This window comes from Pieris napi, chromosome 18 (genome assembly GCF_905475465.1).
Source record: "Pieris napi chromosome 18, ilPieNapi1.2, whole genome shotgun sequence".
In the NCBI taxonomy this organism is placed as follows: Eukaryota; Metazoa; Arthropoda; class Insecta; order Lepidoptera; family Pieridae; genus Pieris; species Pieris napi.
In genome coordinates this window covers 11984777-12008094 of record NC_062251.1, presented here as the reverse complement: position 1 = coordinate 12008094, position 23318 = coordinate 11984777, and positions in this window count along the sequence as shown.

Sequence of the window (23318 nt, the reverse complement as noted above, 5' to 3'; positions counted from 1 at the left end):
CAAATGGCTTTGACTTTGTTTTCATCAACTTTCACACCATCTTTAGAAAAGATGTGTCTTAAGTACTTGACTTCACTTTTAGATATATTAGACTTTTCTTTATTAAATTTTATTCCTAACTCCCTAGCTCTATCTAAGACTTGTTTTAATCTAAAATCATGTTCTTCTTTTGTTTGACCATAAATTAGGAAATGGTCCATCATAATTTGGACACCTGAAATGTCACTGAATCTGTTTGTCATGATGGAATGAAACAGTTCTTTATGGACAAAGTTATATGATAAGGGTTTCTTTGGCTGACAGAAATCTCATTAGTGAAAAGACTATTTAGAAAATAAGTATCATTGGGATTACCCATACTGTTTTCTTCTATGAATCTCACATGTCTGCTGCGGCAACACTTACAGATGACTCCCATGGCTGGACATTTTGTACGGTGAACTTGACCACATCTGGAGCAGTTCCTTATACAAAAACATACATATAAAAAAGTAGGTTACATAAGTTATTAGGCAACGGCCGGCCTTATCGCTAACAAGCGATTTCTTCCAGGCAACGATAGTATGGTAAAATATAGAAAGAAACACATACAGAGGATAAAGTACAAGAAGTGCATAAATAATTTAAAAAAAAAGATCGTAAAATAACATTTAACACTAACTATAACTAAAGTAAACTAAAATCTAAATTAATAATCTATCTAATATATAAAATTCTCGTGTCACAATAATTGTTTTCCCATACTCCTCCGAAACGGCTTAACCAATTCTTATAAAATTTTTTATGCATATTCAGTAAGTTTGAGAATCGGACAACATCTATTTTTCATCCCCCTAAATGTTAAGGGTCCCACACCTAAATTTTTATTTTTTACACAAAACTTTTTGTTTTTATTTTTTTTATGATACAGCATACAAAAATACATACAACCCTTAATTGTCATCCCTCTACGATCAACCCCTATTTTTTATAATAGTAGATAATTATTTTTATTGAACTAAAAAAATGTTTCCTAGAAATAATATACAGTCCAAAACGACGTTTGCCGGGTCAGCTAGTAATAATATAAACAAATATGTAAAAGTTAATCCTAGGATTATCGAGTCACAACAGCTATTATATATATTATGTAGCTAATTACGAGGCAGGAGATAAATGCTCAAAAAGAAGATTTTTAAATAAATTTAAAGACAGCTCGTCTGATACCAAGAGGTAAGGAGTTCCAAAGCAGAAGACTGCACAGTAAAGGAAGAGTGATAGAATAAATGTAATATTAAGTAGATTAATAAAATAAAACTGTTATTATTTTTTATTGTATTATTATTTAACATAAAAGATATAAAGCAGTTTTGGTGTAGTGGTATCAGCATGTTACTCTCATCCTTAGGGTCGTAGGTTCGAACCCCGGCTGTGTACCAATGTAATTTCTGTATATTTTTTTTAAAAATCGCTCGTACGGTGGTGTATAAAATTGTAAAGAAATCGAGTTGCCATATACACAAAAGTCGGCGGGGTATGTCAGGCACAGAAGGCTCATCTACGTGCCTATTTGATGAACAAAACCAAGGATCACGAAACATACAAAAACCTGAAAAGGTTGTAGCGCCACTTAATTTTTTTATAAAGAATAAATCAGAAAAAGAACTTATCAGCTGTTAATAAAGTGAAACTTCGATTGTAGTTGTACAATATTGATTGATGCATGTAGTAATTTAAACTCGCTAATTGGTTAAAAAGAAACATTGTACCAAAGAAATAATAAACATACAGTTTATTCATAAAAACTAAATCAATTTAATTTAATCACCCTTGTTACTACTTCACTTACTTCACTTACTTCACTAAAAATTACTTCATTTTTCTACGGTCCATTTAAAACTCATAATTATTCAACAATAATTTCTTTTTTTGTCTACAATTGTTTATATAATTTGTTTTTTATCTGTCTTATATTATTTCTGTTTTCTTAGAAAAAGAGGGGTTTCTTCGCATTGGCTCCCTAAACGTTCGCGTAAAGAAGACGACAGAGGCGTTCAGTAACTTCCTAAGCGTAGGTGCGACCAGGTCTTCAGCGTATGTGCCGAAGTCTGCCCGAGAGAGAGAACTTGATAGAAGATCAGATGATAGCGATCAGCTTAAATCGTGGGGATCGGCAGATAATATACAGGTACTGTCTGCGAGTTATTGTGTTTAATAATTAAATTTTGTGTACATGTCTAATCAAATGATACAGTTATAATAATTTTAGTAAAAACAAATACTATGTCTAGGACATTGTCAATACATAATATTTTCTGAAACAACGCCATCTATGAATGTAGTATATGATTAGTTCACGTGTCTTAAATTTCAAAATTAATGGTCCAAACTGGCATCGACAACTTAGTTTATTTGTTTTCCGCTAGATGTCTCTATATCAAATTTCTAAACTTACGTAATACGTAGAATATCCAATAGATGTCGCGACTGTTTCTTTTAACTTCGTTTTAACACAGTAAAACTACTTAATATACAAAACAGTGTTTGTTCGAACACTTATAGAGTTATAACTCGAGAACGGTAGGATCGCTTTTAATGATTTATAGAATAGCAGAATAACTATTAAAACATTGGTTGGTTGAAGAATAACATACGATTCCATCATTTAAGGTTCATTCCGTCGATCCGGTAAACTCTCCCCTCATCTGAACATATTTAATTAAAGATAGTGATGAGATAATGACGTATTTTAGATGTAAAAAATTTAGAATAATGTGAGTAATGAAAGATGATTGATATACCTATTTGGCTGACAAATTTTGTAATGTTGAGAAGCGCAATTTGGTGATAGGGATTCGGCGTTCAACTATTACGTCACGCAATTTTTGAAGATAATTGAGTAACGTTTTACTATACCCAAGTATATAATTGTGTAAATATTATTATTCAGGCAGAATTTTTATTTATTTATTTATTTTTCTCACAAAAACTTAAACTTAGCAAGTGACAGTTATATTCTTACTTCAGCCCTGCCCTGCGATTCTGTAACTCGCTTCACACACCCTCAGCGCTGATTTTTGCTGTCAAATCGTTCGTTTCGGTGTCATGTTACAATTTGGTATTCTGATAAACAATAACCGCGACAAAAGCGCCGCTCAAATGAGATTGTTCACATTTGAAACTAAAATTTGGCACTGCTACACTTACGCTCCAAAATTGTTGGTATTTGGTATTCTGATACATACCATTTGACATCTCATCTCACTTAAATGTACATTTTGTACGTCAAATTAAAAGTTGCTCTTCCCTCGCTGAAATCGTCATTTACCAGTGAGTTAGCCATTTTTAGCGAAGTTAAAACTTGTTTTATGTGAAAATATTCTAACATAGGACAATCTATATGTATCTTGGGGTAAGTTTATAAAATAATATTTATCAATACAGCATTATTTTACGAAAAAAATTATATATATAAACATTAAGCTTCGTGCAATTGAACTTTGTTATTGTTACAGAAGGCCCGTTTCCACTTTAAAAGTTTAAACCTCTATTTCAAGAAATAAATGATGTAAACCACTAAAAAATTCTTAATATAATATCTATAGATGGCGAAGAAAATGTAGGCACGAAACGACCAATTGATTTCTCGGCGTTGGTTACTATAGCTTTTTTCCAATACTCAAGAAATTATATGGTATTGACGAAACCTAGAACATATGCTGCTGAGATGAACGAAGAGTCTAGTAAAAAGATGATCTAAGGTAAACATTTTGATTATTTTAGCATTAAAAATATCATTTTTATCCTAGAACCAATTTTTCGATGCAGTCTTGATCATGTCTTGTCTCCAGCATAGATAAGTCGAACAGAAAACGATAAATAAGTTAAGATAGGTAAATTTTGTAATATATTTGTATTTTTCTACTATACTAAATTTATAAATCTAATAATTTCAGAGATCCCCAAATGTTCAAAATTCCTGAAAGAAAAATACATTCTGCCTTTGAAGAAGAAGAATATTACATTTGTATCATACAACAAGGCCCCTGGATATAAAAAGACACAATAGTGACATTTTCAAATTATTGAATTTCGACTATCCTTCAATTTATAATAAATGATAACACAGTACAATTTCGGTTCCTATATTTTTATAAAATATATTGATATAACATTAAGGTTTTGGATAAAAACATTATTCTGCTTTACACAAGTATGAAATACCATCATTACATACATGATGGTTAAAGTACTTATTAAGCTTTTTTAAATTTATCGTTCATAACTATTACTTTTTACAAACTCCTAATTAGGAAATATATTTGTATACAAAATAAAGTAGATGTTATTGATTAGCTCTATGTGAGGCTGGGTTTTATTTAGTTTTTATTATACTTAAGTTTGTTTTACTGAAAGTTATTTTGTAGTGTGTTAAAAGTTTACTATAATCATTAAATTAAATGTGTAAGTTATTATATTGTTCTTTTATTCACCTATATAGTAACATGGCTTATATATTTTTCATTTCGGCTTAGCTATGTATTTAACTCGGTTACTACGTTTTCTATAGGCAGTCATTAAATAAGTGGTAGATTTAATTAATCATTTTATTAATATAACAATATTATTAGATACAAAAAAAATTATTATGAAGTACACAATTATCTTATTATCACGGTTATACAATTTTTCATATAAAAATCATAGTTGTCCAAACTGCATTCATGTAATATTCTTCTTCTTCAAAGGCAGAATGTATTTTTCTTTCAGCAATTTTGAACATTTGGGGATCTCTGAAATTATTAGATTTATAAATTTAGTATAGTAGAAAAATACAAATATATTACAAAATTTACCTATCTTAACTTATTTATCGTTTTCTGTTCGACTTATCTCTGCTGGAGACAAGACATGATCAAGACTGCATCGAAAAATTGGTTCTAGGATAAAAATTGTATTTTTAATGCTAAAGTAATCAAAATGTTTACCTTAGATCATCTATTTACTAGACTCTTCGTTCATCTCAGCAGCATATGTTCTAGGTTTCGTCAATACCATATAATTTCTTGAGTATTGGAAAAAAGCGATAGTAACCAACGCCGAGAAACCAATTGGTCGTTTCGTGCCTACATTTTCTTCGCCATCTATAGATATTATATTAAGTATTTTTTAATGGATTATATCATTTATTTCTTGAAATAGAGGTTTAAACTTTTAAAGTGGAAACGGGCCTTCTGTAACAATAACAAAGTTCTATTTCACGAAGCTTAATGTTTATATATATAATTTTTTCGTAAAATAATGCTGTATTATAAATATTATTTTATAAACTTACCCCAAGATACATATAGATTGTCCTATTTTAGAATATTTTCACATAAAACAAGTTTTAACTTCGCTAAAAATGGCTAACTCACTGGTAAATGATGATTTCAGCGAGGGAAGAGCAACTTTTAATTTGACGTACAAAATGTACATTTAAGTGAGATGAGATGTCAAATGGTATGTATCAGAATACCAACAATTTTGGAGCGTAAGTGTAGCAGTGCCAAATTTTAGTTCCAAATGTGAACAATCTCATTTGAGCGGCGCTTTTGTCGCGGTTATTGTTTATCAGAATACCAAATTGTAACATGACACCGAAACGAACGATTTCACAGCAAAAATCAGCGCTGAGGGTGTGTGAAGCGAGTTACAGAATCGCAGGGCTGTTAATGGAAAAAGCAAGTCTATGTGAGACTGATGCCTGATAAAGGTAAGAGTACCTGTGTTACAGGTCATCAGGCCTCCACTACTTCGGATTGACAGAAGATACAATACAATACATTACAATACATTACAATATATAGTATATAGAGGAAACCAGATGGGGTATGTGTGTATGTGTAAATTATGTGTATGTGTGTGGGTGTGAGTCTTGTTAGTGTTCAATTCTACAATAATTGATTTTCTTTTATTAGTTCTATCTATATGTGGATATAATATACACAAACCGCACACCCTTAGGGTTGAGAATTTAGATTGTTATATTAATAGCAAGATAGTCCGCAATCCAAAATCAAACATAAATATAAATCGATTTAGCGAGCTGTAAATTAAATGACATTTTTAATCAATCGAATTTGTTTAATTAAAATTTCATGCAGTCTGATTCCACAATCATCACACACATCCTTTGTTAGAAAACCCCTCACATTGAGATAAAAACCAATTGCAAAATGATCACTGTAATTATGCATTCATTTCGGTTGTAGCTTCGTAGCCATTGTAGCGTAGGCATAAGGCGTAGCGTTTCGTAGCTGACGGCATTAGTCATTGAATGCCGATCGATTTTCGTGATATATCTAGAAATGTAAAACATGTTATGAGAAGGGAGTACCGTATTCGTTAAGTAGCAAATATGTTATATAATACAGAGATTTAAAGAGAATGAAAATGTTACTTAGACACCACTATCCTCTATTATATAGTACGGGTGGAATTTCGTATTCTGTTTCGACGTCCGATGATGAAATTCAGCTGCAGGTATTAATCCGAACAACTCCTCTGAACACTCTCCATGGTAAATGCGGTAGAAGATGCAGAGTGACCCCACATCTCTACGCAACGCCAAAGGATCAAGCCGCTCGGAGAGGGATTGGTCGTCGACGATTCGAACTGCTCTGCGTTGTATACGGTCAAGTGGAAGGAGCTGGTACTGGGGAGCCCCCGCCCAGAGGTGAGAGCAGTACTCCATGTGGGGCCGAATTTGCGCTTTATATAGTTGCATGCGGTGGCCCGGAGTGAAGTACCGCCTCGCCTTGCTGAGCACACCAAGCTTTTTGGAGGCTAATTTAGCCTTTCCCTCCAAGTGACCGCGAAACTGAACGTCGTTCGATATGTCAACGCCAAGTATTCCAATACTGGCTGTGGAAAGTTTAAGAAGAGTGTTTTCGAAAAGAGGAGTAGCGACAAAGGGTGTTTTTTTTGCGGAAAACGCGCAAACTTGTGTCTTCTTGGGGTTAAATTGGACTAGGTTTTGTCTGCCCCAGTCTGAGACTCCACGTAGTAGAGTTTCGACTTCAGACACAGAATTTGTTCCGGTACTCATCAACAACTGCCCGAGAAATACCTGCCCGGCCAGTGTAAAGAATATCCCCAGTGCTGTCATCCGCATAGCAATGAATGTTGCTAAGTTGCAACATATCATTGATATGCAAAAGAAATAGGGTCGGGGATAGAACACAGCCTTGTGGGACTTAGTTTGCGGGTGAAGTCTATATGAATCGTCTGCCACCTGAGCACCTGAGGGACCCTTCGACGCCTTGCAGACAATACAAGAGTCAACAAATTTTCTAACGCACTCGGACATCTGAGGGAACCAACACTGTTCGTACAGTCTGTCCAGTTTTCCGTCACCACCCAGACGCTGCAACTCGTTATGAACGTGATTGATCAAAGTCCATATTAGGAAACGAGGAACGACTGGTAGCCATGATATAATATTGTTTCTTACAACCCTCCTATAAAGAACGCCATTCCTAACGTCACATGTCTGACCAACCGTTTTAGGAAAATCGCCATTATTGTGCTTGTTGATCAAGTCTTGGACCTCTGTATCACGTTTCCGTTCCACAGAAAGCCAGCCCCGATGTATTTCTACAAAATTTACTGTCCGAATTGTATATGGATTTGAAGAGACTTGTGACATGAAACTAAGCTATTGGGGTCCGGCAGGGGATTTCTAGAAAGACAATCCGCGTGCTCCATGCCACGACCCTCGCCATATATGATATCGAAATCGTAGGCTTGTAAAAATGCCCACCAGCGATGAACACGTGGGGTCAGGTCAGTTTTAGACTTCGATGCTTTTAATGAGTTACAGTCCGTGAAAACCTTGAAACTTCGGCCGTATAAATAATGCCGGAAGTGCTCCACCGCTCGTACGACCGCCAGTGTTTCCAGTTCGTACGAGTGGTAACGGGACTCTACTTTAGAGGCCCGTCGGCTAAAGTATTCCACAACATGGGGCAGGTCCTTCTTTTTCTGTATTAAGATCACCCCATATCCCTCTGAGCCAGCGTCGCAATGCAATTCAACGGGTAGGTCCGGGTTAAAGACCATCAGAACCGGTTTGGAGGTAAGTATCTGTATAATGGTATTACGGAAAGCTAGCTTATTTAAAAATAGCTAAGACAGTGCCTATAATCAGTTTAAGTTCCGTATATTTGATAGCAAAACAAGTAACTAGTGATTTCGTTAATTGCAAAACGCATTTCTCTAAGCCTGAATTACATCGAAAACAAATCAGTGGCGCACGAACCTTTTTAGGCCTGGGCCTCAGATGTCTGTATCCGTTTCATGATCAATTGTTAATCTAATAGGCAAGATTGCGGGACTTTCAACGCTTCTAACAAAATCTCAATACGAGGATTTTTAAACACGACCCGAGAACCCTATTGTCATAAAAATTAGGCAAATTCAAGGACAAGAAACAAACACATTGCTTTTACCTAATTTCCAAGCGTCACTAATTGCTTTGCGACAAAATGGTCGCCGCCCGAAGAGAAATTATTTTATTGACGTATTATTTTTACTTTACAGTAGTAAATTATTGTTATATTGCAACCCAGATACACTACCACACTTTACGGCCAGAGACAAAAAATCCTTTGCATTGTCTCTGCTGTTTTGGCGGCAACTTTGACAATTGGCCAGTCGTATTTCATTGTCTCATTCAAATCATGGGTTGGTTAACGTCATAATTTTCTTATTGCTCAAACAGTTTTCTATACTTTAAAATAAAACTTTCTTAACGTAAATTTAACAAATCTTATCCACTTTTTGCTTTTTGTAGGGGAATACTTAGTACAGAGAAAAGTTAGGAAGCGTCATTGGGAGTCGTTAGTTTATACTTAGTCAAAGCTAAGACTAAACTAAGTGTATTTCGTCCACATCGTGCTCCGGTTTAGTATTCCGTATTCCCTTTCAACTAGTCAGTTTCACGAATCTGTCCTAGCATAAAATTCTGCCGACGATTTCGTCGCCGCCACTTGATGGACTTCTCTTGTTTTAGGTTAATTAAAACCAAAGAGCCCAAGATTATTTCTTAACTAGTAATAGTACTTAGAGTGTGGGAAAATTTATTACCTGTTCCTCTCGTTCGCTTTACGACCTTGATTTGAGAACTGGCAGTAAATATAATTTTAAAAAGATTTTTTAAATTTCTACAATGTTAATAAATTTTTCTATAAGTATACTGTATGTTCTTTTGAGTCATAATGTACGTAGTAGGTATGCCGTTACTGAATAAATGGTTCTCTTAATTCGATTATCACACGGCTAAAATAAAGTCCAGAGGTTTATATTAAGTAAAATACACTTTAAATTTTTTTTTAAAACATAGGGTAAACGGGCTGGAGGTCAAGTGTCCGCTGCCCCTACACACAATCAGAAGGTTAGCAAGTGCTTTGCCGGCCTTTTGGAAATCCCTACGCTCTTGAAGGACCCTAAATCGTATTGGTTTGGACTCATATTAGAAATTTGGAATGTTTGGTTCAAACTTCTTATACTTAAAAAGTAGGTGTAAAAGTTCTTGTAGCTTATGTTGTAAAAAATATATCTAGTAAACAGCGTACCACCGCCACACCAGATAACCAGAACCTTATACATCTTTAAATAAGGAAATTAGATTTTTATTTTCACAGTGGAGGCAAGAAATCCTTTGTAGGTATTTTTATTTAAAATTAAAGCAAAATAATTTCGTGAAATCACGGGTTGGACACGCTAATCGCCACTAGATGGCGTTAAACCCCCGAGGCCAGTGAAGCTGGATTATTGTATGAATAATTGAGTATTATACTATGGTAGCTGTACGATCAGCGACAAAGGTTCTTCACAATTCATCTTAATGAATGGAGTAGTCAGTAGAGGTTACTATTGTGAAGCATTCTCGATCTAGGAGAAAAATATTATACATTACAAGCTGACCCGGCAAACGTTGTTTTGCCATGTATATTATTTCTAGGAAACATTATTTGTTAAATAAAAATAACTATCTACTATTTTTAAAAATAGGGGTAAAGAAATAAGTAAGTAATAGGGTAGATAAATATTAACATAAGTAGGAAAGTCATATAATTTGTGATTGTCACTTTAGACAAGCCATCTTTATAAGCATGTTAAGAACACCTATTCTGAGAAAGTTCTAGAAACTCGGGTATTTCACTTATACTTCTGTTCTGCAAGAACTGGTGCTATCTTTTATATATTTATTGTAAAAGGCTATGCCACATAACATAGATATTATATTTTCAACAATAAAAGTACTAAATAGCATACTATATATATTATATTTGTAAGACAAAGCAAATTTGCTTGTATATAAATATAATTTACACATAAATAAATATAATATGGTAAGTATTTCAAAATAATTAAAATTAATAATCATAAGTTAACGATTTTTTATACCATGTACCTATCACATTAAATGGAGTTATCTTATTAAAATAGTAACTTTGTTTAACAATTAGACCTACATATGTAGGAAACTACAGAAAGGACATTTAAAATAAAGAAATTACATTTTAATGCAAAAAAATAAATCAGTGGCGCTACAATCTCTTTAGGTCTTGACCTTAGATTTCTGAATCTGTTTCATGATCATTTTTAAATCAAATGGGTAAGTAGGTGATCAGCCTCTTCTGCTTGACAGACGCCGTCGACTTCTTTAGGTCTTAGGCAAGCCGGTTTCTTCACAATGTTTTCCTTCACCGTTCCAGCGAATGATAGAAACACAGTCCATTGGTGCACAGCCGGGGATTGAACCTATGACCTCAACATATACAGAAATCTGAAGCTCAGACCAAAATAGGTTGTAGCGCCGATGATTTATAGTAGGTTAATATTTTTATAAACAAAAAGTCTACACTACATAGAACAAAGGCACATATCCTAAAAAAAAGCCTAAAGTTGTAAAAAATTAACAAAGATAATATATCCGCCAATATCTCCTTCATGTAAACCGACCCATTTCTCGTAAACGCCGTATGATCACATAGAATTATTGTATTAAAATATAATCTCCCCCCTCCCTGAGGGGGCACTCTCTATCTATCTCGCTCTAACACAGGATTAAAGCTATGTAAGCATCTAATATCAAGGTAATATTCCCCCGTACCCGGTCTCTGAGTCAAGCAACGTCGTGGGTTCACTTCTCGGAATAACAATTGAATTTGCTTAATAGAATGAGTCTGTCTGCCCCATGGCCCATTGAATGTCTGGATCGTGATTCGATCCAGACTCACAATATAATTATTTATGTTTGTTAAGCTGTTTTAGAAATGGCATTGGGTTTTCCTTCTCAGAGCAACAGACTAGCTTTAGCGTGCGACTCTCATCCCTGAGGTAGTAGGTTCGATCCCCGGCTGTGCACCAACGGACTTTCTTTCTATGTGCGCATTTAACATTTGCTCGAACGGTGAAGGAAAACATCGTGAGGAAACTGGCTTGCGTTAGACCCAAAAAGTCGGCTGCGTGTATCAGGCACAGGAGGCTGATCACCTACATTAGATTGACAAACGATCATGAAACAGATACAGAAACCTGAAGACCAGACCTAAAAAGGTACACTAAGGCACGCATGTAGGTATTTTCTTTCTTTTGTTAAAAATAAATAAATTACAAATTTACCTTTCGATTTAATTTAGGTATATTAAAAGCTATTACGGAACTATTAATATAGATACAGCCTTTAAAAGAGTCCTTTACCACTGGCTTGAACCTACTAGACGTTTTTCTATGTAATTTTAAATTTATGATAACTTAAATGGTCATAAGTTTTATTAAGGGTATGTTCCGATATACACTGCGAGTACTGTATAGTGCTCCCACTGTTCAAAAATTTGTTCCGCTATGGACTGCAGTATACAGCCGCAGCGTCCTAGGAAATATATGACGTCACAAATCCCCGCTATACTTCTACTGCGAGCACTGGCGTTTTCGAGGTAAGGTACTCGCAGTGCTTTGATCACGTGATCAATCAAAACCACTTGAATGCCTAACGGCTGATATAACTTACAGTTTAATAACAAACATTTAAAATTCTAACTTACTTTCTTTGTAGTATTAATTCAATTGACAGTTAATATTAATATAGATTTTTTTAATGCGCTAATACTCCAATAATAGTTTTTCTTGTTGAATTGAAAAACTTTGATGCACTCATTTGAAAACTGTGTCGAAAAACGAAGCTGACTAGTATACTGGACTGCGTTCCGTTTTAAATTGTAACCAGTATAGCTGGCTATAGAGAAACAGTTTCACAGTATACTAAATTGACGGTACTCTGTACAGTGGTCGCAGTGTATATCGGAACATACCCATGTCTCCTTTGAATAAACTTAAAAAGATATGCAGTGGCATCTATTGTTGAGTAGCTACGAAGAACATAAATATAATAATTGACATATAATGACGTGATTGTCATTCAACGCATAATAGCTAGTTACAATGTCACACAGATACCCAAAAAGCACCGTAAGCGTTAATGCAATCAATGCTTAGTCTTATTATTCCATTGTGTACCACGAATCAAAGTTATCATGTAAGGGGTTTTAGCTGTAAGATTATAATTATATTAAAGGTAGTCTAATATCGACCACCATAGTGATAGGGTCTAACATCGACCAACTTAGAATAAGAGTCTCATATCGACTATAAGTTAAGAATACTAAAGTGTAATTTACTTAATAAAGTTTTCCTTTTTAAAAAAACCTTTGATAACCGTCGCGATTTGACTGGCGCAGCCGGTAGGATATCCGTCGTGATCCTGTGCCTGTGAAGACTTAAAATCAGTCTGAGTATAGGGTTGCGCGTGTGTTTTTACGCATTTAACGGATATTTTACGACCAAACAAATAAGTCATTATTGATCGCGTAATTCGACGGTAAAAGGTAAAAAGTGAAAGAAGCAGAAGCAGTTATAAATAGAAGAAATGGGTTGCAGACTTATGTGAGTAAACCTCTTCGCATTCCAACCTGTCCCATTTTATTTCCGTTTGACTGTGTATTGTGTAAAATAGATTTAAGTTATTTTAAGTTGATAAAGATTTTAATTGAAATAAAAAGAGAATTATATTGAATTAGTAAGTAAGTAAAGAAAATAAATTTATATTATTTTTAATTTTTATTGTAATAAATATTTTTTCTTAAAAATGCAAGAAATACGCACTATTCCAACTGATATTCTAAATATCATACCTAAGTTCGATGGGGAACAAAAACTACTAAATTTATTTTTAAATAAAAGTGAGTATGTCATTAGAGCCTTTAGGCCAGAACGTCCGAATATAGCACAAGATATATACATATTTCATGTTATAACAAGCCGCCTTAGAGGTAAGGCAAGTCACTTGATTAGCGAGAGACAAGACATCAATAATTGGGAGGAGTTAAGAACAACTCTTATCCAACATTTCGGAGATCCTAGAACTGAAGAATGTATTTCGATTGAATTAGAAAATATTAAAATTAATCAAGGCAAGTCATATTTAAGCTTTTGTAATCGAATCCAAAGCGTCCGTAGCACATTATTTTCAAAAATTAATTTAATAGAGGACGAGAATATTAAGAACGCGAAGATGAATATATATAACCATACATGTTTAAATGTTTTCCTTTTCAATTTGCCCGAAGATATGATACGCGTTGTCCGATTACATAGATGTACAACTCTAGAAGACGCGCTCAGTGTAGTAATGGAAGAAGTAAATTTCCTTAACCAATATAAATCACGGAGTGTTAATAGACAAAAATATACTCAAAATATTAATGAAAAAAATAATTTAACACAAAATAATTTTCCACAAAATAATTTACCACAAAATAATTTATCACGAAATAATTTTTCACAAAATAATTTTAATAAGTTTAATCAATTACCCCAATACCAAAATAAGCCTCCAATGAATTTCAAATTCGGAATACAATCACAACAACAACCTCAAGGATTTAAACCTAATTTCTCTAATTTTAAATTCGGTACCAACCAAAAGCAAGGGATATATAATCCTAATAATCCTAATAATTCACAATTTAAGTTTGGTGGTGGACCACCTCAATTTGGATACAGGCAATTCCCCCAAACAACGAATCAACAACAATTTAAATTTGGTATCCCACAAAATCATCAACCAAAACCGGTACATAGATATGAAAACGATGTATCGATGCGAACGGCGCCTCAAGCTAAGCCAAATTTTATGACACCAAGAACATCAAATAATTTATTTTATACAAATTACATGAACGACGATATGAATAATTACACAGACTACGATCATGAAACATTTTATACACACGAAGATAATTATCCCTATGAATACTATAATATAGATCCGAATGATTTTACACCAGATAATTATTGTCAATTAGAACAAAATTCAGAAGAAGCGGTTGACACCTCAGAACCTGAAAATTTTCATACACAAGCCTCAATAATCGACAAACCGAAGTAATACAATTAAATCATCACGGTGCTTTAAAGTTGCCACATATTGAAATTCCCGAAATAAATAGTAAGTTTATGATAGACACAGGTAGTTCAAGATCCTTTATAAGTCCTGAAATAGTCAATAAGTATTTGACAGAATTTAAATATTATGAGCCATTCGAAGTCGTGAGTACACACGCACAGAGTCACCATAACGAAGTAATTTATATACCTCTCTTTAAAACTTTTTGTAGTACAGATTATCATAAATTTTATATCTATAATGTGGATAGCGATTATGGCGGTTTAATAGGATCAGACTTATTAAAACAACTTGACGCTAATATAGACATGAAAAATCAAATTTTAAGAACTCGTGACACAGAAATACCAATTATTTATAGTCCACCTTTTGGCATTCATGTTGATGCACGATCTGAAACTCGTGTTAAGGTTCCTGTTAATCTTCCTAATGGACAAGCAATATTACATTCAATTAATTTTGGTAAAGGTATAAGAACACCATCTGCTCTTGTAAAATGCGAAAACGGTTATGCTACCACTATAATACAGAATGCAACTGATAAAAACTATAAAATTAAATTCACTAAACCTCTAATGGTTACAAGTTACAATAATTTGTGTTTTGAATATAGAGATATTTTTTACAGCGAGCATATACCATTAAGTTTTTCTAATCAAGTTAAGCATAAAGCTCGTATTAAATTAAATGCTTTAGGTAAAAACGATAAAGATAATCAATCAATGAAAGTAAATGTAGGAAACTCTGATAGAAATCTTGATTACTATATTCAAGAATTAACCGATTCAATAACACGATTAGGACAAAACAACCAAAGTAAAGAACCTGAAAATGATAACAGTAACTCTATGTCTTTTTCTGAAGTATCTAGGTCTATTCCATCTCGAGTTAATTCCAGGTCATCATCACGCACATTAACAATAAACTCTAGTACAGATACAGCACATTCTGCTGAAGATATGGATACTGATGGCATTCCCATACTTTACGAAGCTATAGATACAAAACCAAACCAAATATTAATATACCCATGGTTTAAAAATGAACTTTCAGTTAAAATTCGCTCACATCCCAAGCAAAAGATTTTAGAGGTTCACTTACCCCTAGATAATTCCGAGTTAATAAAAAAATTTCTTAAAGAATATATTAGACCCAAAATTAAATACTTTATCTATTACGAAAATAAAACACACCGACAATTATTCACACAAGTATTAATTTCATTATTTAGAAAAGAAACCGTAAAGCTTTATGAATGCACTGAAAGAGTAATTAATGTCACTGACGAAAAAGAACAAGAGGAAATAGTAATGAAGTATCACGTAGGCAAAACCTGTCACCGAGGTATTAAAGAAACAATTTCTCATTTAAAACGAGTTTATTTTTGGACAAATTTAGAAGAAACCGTAACCAGTTTAATAAATTCATGCGACACTTGTAAACGTATGAAATACGATCGTAGACCATTTAAACCTCAATTACAACTTACACAAACTCAATCAAGACCTTTTCAAGAATTATTTATAGATTTATTCTCCATAGAAGGAAAATATTACTTAACCATATTAGACGCATTTAGTAAGTTAGCACAAGCTTTTGAAATCCCAGATAGATCAACACCTGAAGTAGTCAGGGCACTTATAAAGTATTTTTCATTCTACGGCGTACCTACTAAAATCAGTTCAGACCCTGGTTCTGAATTCAATAATAAACTCATGAAAGATTTAATGACATTGTATAAAATAGACATTCACATAGGCACCCCTAACAATCCAAACTCAATGGGATTAATAGAACGATTCCATTCCACAATTTTAGAAATATATAGACTTGCGAAATATGAACATAAATTCACAGATGCTACATCAGTGATGACTTATGCTATAATGGCTTACAATCAAACAATCCATTCAGTAACAGGTCTCACTCCGTTTGAAGTAGTATTTGGTCACACGGAAAATAACAATCAATTTAATTTAAATTTTGATAAAGAATATACTCAACAACTAGTTAGGGATCATGCAAAAAAAACTCACTACTTATACAAATACTTAACCGATAAAATAGGAACTAGGAAAGAAAAAGTTCAACAAAGTAGAGTAGGAGAAACTAATTTTGATTTAAATGAAGGTGATAATGTTTTTATTAAAGGCATAAATCGACGTAGAAGCAACGATAAGCCCAGGTATGAAAAAGCAAAAGTTAAGGGTAAAATAAAAAGAAATGTATTGGTAGAAACTAGCACAAAAGATAAAAATGTTCCAATAAAAGACATAAAACGTCCCCCACAGGTTCGTCCTGCTAGTGACCCAAGCAGTAACGATCCGGGCCCTTCAACTTCAAAAGGTTGAGAAGAATCCAGGCGTTCTCCCTCTTAGAGAAGGAACCGCTATGATTACGTATGATAAGTGGATAGTAATTAAGACATTAGATATTAAACTTATTAAGGAAGAATTAGAATTTAATATGCATAGGTATATAGAACTAAATAGAATAGTAGAATTACAGTTAAATACCAGTAGCTCTTCGTTAATATACTTCAATGATGTTAAGCTTCAAGTTAATTATATGTTAAATATCACATTGAACAAATATTCAGAAATTGTACCAATTAATAGACAGAAAAGAGGACTCATTAATCCTTTGGGATCTCTAGTTAAAATGATAACAGGAAATTTGGATTACGATGATGCTATTAAATATGACAACTTAATAAAAAATGTAAAATCTCGTGAACATTCTCTGGAAAAGAAAACTACTGTTATATCCGAAATGATAAGACTTGTTGCAAACTCTACTATAAATATTACAAACAATCTCGAACAATTAAGTGATGCAATTAATAAAATTAATAAAAATATTAAAGACATTTCAATTATTTCACATGTTAACCAAATAACACATATCTATAATTCCTTCTTACATAATTTTCAAATAATTTACACAAAATTGACCGAGATTGAAAACATTTTAGCATTCAGTAGAATGGGCGTATTACATCAATCTATAATTAATACTAATCAACTCATTAATGTACTTAGAATCATAGAGAAAACAGATAAACTGATATTTAAAGTAATTCCTGAAAATATTGTAAGAATTGAACAGTCCATGACATTGAAATCGTATTTTAAGAACAATGTTATTACTTTAGTATTAGAAATACCCTTAGTTAAGAAAGAAACTTATTTTTATTATAAAATTGTACCCTTACCTATCACCCAACCTGAAACAAACCTTACCTTAATAATATTACCCAAGTATCCTTACCTTATTGCGAAGGGGTTGAAAGCGAAATCGCTGTCGACACCATGTAAGAATATAGAAGAAGAAATATACCTCTGTGATGAGCTGCAGACCATGGTACCTGTTGAAGACACTTGTATCCTGGACCTGATGAAATATTCTCACAACGTTTCTTGCAAACAAATTCCAATAGAATTCGAAGAAATTAAAGTAGAACTTTTACAGATTAACCGATGGATAATCTACTCTAAATCACCTGTTGATCTGGTTAGAACCTGTGATAATGAAATTTTACATTACACTCTCATAAATACTTACTTATTAACCATAGAAGATAAATGCCAATATAACATTGCAAATCACAATTTAAGAATACATAGCAGTAACGGTGAGAAGCTTATATCTCAAAAGCTGCCGCTAGTAAATTTACCTGAAAATTTGAAGATCAGTATCCAGAGCAACATTACTCCTGTTAAGCTGAATGGGGTTGATTTAACCAATTTAAAAGTATTATCATACGCCCTACAAAACAGTGAAAATCAAAGTGATAGTGTAGTGAAAACCAATAGTGTCAGTTTAGGGACAATAATTCTATATGTAATTTTAATTTTAAGTCTTATATCCTTTCTGGCATACAAAAAGATAAAAACATGTATAATATTTCAAGGCCGAAACCATCCTCCGAAAAATTGTTCTTCAGATGATTTCGAGCTTAAGGAGGGAAAAGTTACAATGTCACACAGATACCCAAAAAGCACCGTAAGCGTTAATGCAATCAATGCTTAGTCTTATTATTCCATTGTGTACCACGAATCAAAGTTATCATGTAAGGGGTTTTAGCTGTAAGATTATAATTATATTAAAGGTAGTCTAATATCGACCACCATAGTGATAGGGTCTAACATCGACCAACTTAGAATAAGAGTCTCATATCGACTATAAGTTAAGAATACTAAAGTGTAATTTACTTAATAAAGTTTTCCTTTTTAAAAAAACCTTTGATAACCGTCGCGATTTGACTAGCTTGATATTTTTAAGTTTATTTGTTTGAATTTAAATTAATTACATCAATGAACAAATTAAACACCAATCCCAGGGCTGAGACAATTTAATACAAAAACAATTGAGATACTTATACTATTTTTGAATCATAACGATACCGCGATTCAAGGAACCACAGGCGACATCTATTGGTTCAACATAAAACTATAATAATTTAAACATACCGCGATTCAAGGAACCACAGGCGACATCTATTTGTTGAACATATAACTATAATTGTTTAAACATACCGCCCACCATGGACAGAATGTACATCACTTCCGCCCACCGTGAATAAACTGTAAACAAGTAATCGTAGTGGACTGTAATAGAGTTTAAAAAGTTCGTACAAGCCTTTCACAGTAGCTAGAAGCGACAACATACCTATTATATTATACAACAACAGAAAAAATAAAAAATAAAAAACAACAACATCAGATTTACCCAAATATCTTACTTCGTCACAGGCAATACACATAATTTGGTTATAGGACGCTTAACGATAACATCCTTACATTTAAGGCTAACAACCCTCGTAATATTGTCCGAACCTGCATGTTTATCCGTTATAATACCTAATAACCATTTTGCTGGAGGAAGATTATCCTCTCGAACTAAAACAATATCACCAACATTCGGTTCTGGTTTTTGATGTGCCCATTTGTAACGTTGCATGAACTGCGTGAGATATTCATTTGACCACCTACGCCAAAAATGCTGCAGCAACTGTTGCGTTAGCTGCCAGCGCTTTAGTGATGAAACCGATGAGGTTTCATAATTGCTGTCCGGCACCAAAACCAATGGCTCGCCGACAAGAAAATGTCCTGGGGTAAGAGGTGTAGGATCTTGTGAGTTCACACTTAATTGTGACAATGGTCTGGAATTGAGACAGGCTTCTATTTGGTACAGAAGAGTGCTCATCTCTTCAAAGGTCAACGTCTGAGTACCTATCACTCGTTTTAGGTGGTGTTTGGTGGATTTTATTCCAGCCTCCCATAATCCACCGAAATGTGGAGCATGAGGTGGAATAAAATGCCATGTTGTTCCATTTGTTGCCAAACTCTCAGCAATTTCTATTGCCAATGATGACTTTTCTTGGGACCACAATGTTTTGAGTTCGCGTGCGGCACCTACAAAATTTGTACCATTATCACTGTATAAGTCAGCGCAATGCCCACGTCTGGCCACGAAACGCTTGAATGCGGCCAAAAATCCTTGCGCTGTAAGGTCGCTTGCAACCTCCAAATGTACTGCTCTAGTTGCCATACACACAAACAAACATACATATCCTTTGTATGCTCGATGGCCTCTACCTTTGGATGTTCTTATTAAAATAGGACCCGCATAATCCAGGCCGCTTCGATGAAAAGGACGAATTGGAGTTACACGTGAAGGAGGTAACTGTCCCATAAGTTGGTCTCTTGCTTGTGCAGCGTATCGTACACATCGAACACAATTTCGAACGAATAACTTTGTACGAGTTTTAATATCTAAAATCCAGTATTTGGACCGAATATAGTTTATCATTAATTGCGGCCCGCCATGCAAAGTTTTTTCATGGGCGTCCGCTATGATCAAGTCGGTAAGATGTGATTTTGACGGCAAAATCATTGGATGTTTTTTGTCTATGTTGAAGTCAGCTCTTTCAAGACGACCACCAACTCGCATGATACTTTCACGATCCAGAAAAGGAGTCAATACGGTAAGTTTACTTTTCTTATAAATTGGTTTATTATTTCTTAAATCATTGATTTCCAGAAAAAAGTACTCATTCTGACATGCTTTTATAATAATATGTAATGCTTGATTTAGTTCTTTATTAGTTAACCATATAGGAAAACTCTCTTCAGGTCGCTTTAATTTGTTTATAAACCTTCTACAGTAAGCAAATACTCTCAATGATTTCCTTAAAGTCGAAAAATTTGTCCAAAAAATGTTTTGACTACTATCCACCACATGGCATGCCTTCACACCTTTTTCTTCTAAATTAGTGTCTGGTATGGGTTTCCTTTCGTAATTGATAACTTTATTTTGTAGCCAGGGGGAACCAGTTCTCCACATTTCCATGTTTACTAAAGCTGATGGTGTCACTCCCCGAGAGGCACAATCTGCTGGATTGTCGGTAGATGAAACATGTGACCACTGAGTTGCGTCTAAAATGTCTAAAATCTCCGAAACACGATTAGCAATGAAAGTTTTCCATCGACTGGGATGGCTACTTAACCAAGCTAGCACAACGGTGGAATCAGTCCAAGCGTGAAGTTTATCCTTTGGTACGTGCAGAACTTTTGCAACTTCTTGTAACAACTTGGCCAGTAAAACAGCTCCACACAGTTCGAGCCTTGGAATACAAACTTGTTTGATTGGTGCTACCCTTGTTTTAGACGTTATCAGATGGACATGAACATTTCCAGAGCCATCAACTACCCGAACATAAATTACAGCAGCATAAGCTTCATTTGAAGCATCGCTAAACCCATGGAGCTCCAGTGTGACATCTGCTTTAGTACTTATCCAGCGTGGGAGTCGAAATTTGGTAAGTTCCAGGAGTTCCTCACGGTAAGTAATCCAATAATCAAGTAAATTATTTGGTAATTCTTGATCCCATCCGATGCCTGAAAGCCACAATTTTTGTATTAATATTTTTGCTTTCACAATTGCTGGAGCTATCCATCCCATTGGGTCGTATAGCCTTGCAATATCCGATATAACCTTTCTTTTTGTTACAGGTATGCTGATTGGAGGTAGTTGCACGGAGTATTCGAAGTCGTCGTTTCGTCGGTTCCAGGTAAGTCCTAAAATTTTAACTATTTCATTTGATTTCAGTTCTACATTAATATCTAAGTCTAAACCTTCTTTATTTATTTCCTTTAGCAGATTTTCATCATTGCTTGACCACTTTTGGAGTTCGAAGCCGCCTGTCTTTAGTAGATTGGTAATATCGTTAAATAATTGCTTTCCTTCTGAAACTGATTCACACCCAGTAAGCAAATCATCCATGTAAAAATCCTTTAAGATTTTTTCAGATGCGACGGGATACTCTCCTCCTTCATCGTGTGCTATCTGCTGCAGAGTTCGAACTGCAAGGTAAGGAGCAGACGCAGTACCAAAAGTGACACGTAAAAGGCGAAGATGCTGTAAATCTTCTGTAGTGTCTGTGCGCCACACTAAACGTTGATAGTCTACATCTTCTCTTGTTACCCTAACTTGACGGTACATTTTGATTATGTCGGCAACCAGACAAATAGGATGTAGCCTCCATCTTAAAACAATGTGACGTAAGTCAGGCTGTAGCGCCGGTCCGACCATCAAATCACTATTCAGTGATACACCGTTCTGGTCTCGACAGGATGCATCGAAAACAACTCTGAGTTTAGTCGTCGATTTATCAGCTCTAACGACCGCGTGATGAGGTAAGTAAACCGTTTCTTTTTTGTCAATTTCTTCTATAGGTACTAACTCCATATGTCCCAACTTTAAATACTCTGATATTACATCTGTATATGATTTCTTTAAATCTGGTGATTTCAATAAACGCTTTTCTAACATTAAGAATCGTTTAATTGCTATCTCACGTGAATTACCATATTTACAGCTCGGATCGACATCTCTGAATGGGAGTTTAACGATATAACTTCCTGATGGATCTCGCTTCGTGGTTTCTTTATAGATGTCTTCACATCTTTGTTCTTCATGAGTGAGGTGAGTTCTTTTAAGGTTAAAGTTATCAGACTCAAGTTCCCAAAATTGTTTAAGGTTAAAATCATCATTGTTAATTTGAGTGTGCATTGTTAATATGTTTTCGCAACCCAAACCATGTTGGTCGTGATGATCGTTCTCAATTTTTCCAGATAAGATCCAACCTAGCCTAGTGTTCTGAGCTATTGGTGTTCCTGGTGGTCCTCTCATTAGACCCTCAGCTATGATTTGACAATAGACATCAGCACCAAGCAACATATCAATATGACTTGGTTTGTTGAAATTTGGATCTGCTAACTTCATCCTTGGTAGATTTGGCCACAGATGGACAACGAATTCCTTTACAGGGAGGAATGAAGTTAGTTTTTTAAGAACATGAGCTGTTACACAAATAGTAAATGATTCATCTTGAATTGATTGCAGATTAATCTGCACTACATATTTGGAATCAAGTGGGGCATTGCCGTCACCTCCAACTCCAGATATGACACTGTTGCTTTTGATTTTCTTTAGCCCCAGCAACTGGACTGCAGACTCCGTAATAAATGAAGCCTGTGAGCCCTGATCTAATAAGGCTCGCAGTGTCATACTTGATCCAGAATTATTGTTGGCCCTTACGAGGGCTGTTGCCAATAGAACTTGTTTTCTGGTATTAGTAAAACAAGTGGTAATATTTTCAATGTTGGTCTCGTCTGGTCTCGATGTTGTTGCCGTTTTAATAAAAGGCTTGCTTCATAAGCTTATGAATGCACTGCTGTGTAAAGCCATCTTTGATTCAGTAGCGTATAGTAAAAATACGTACCGTGTACCATCTAGTAAACATTTTATTATAAGTCTT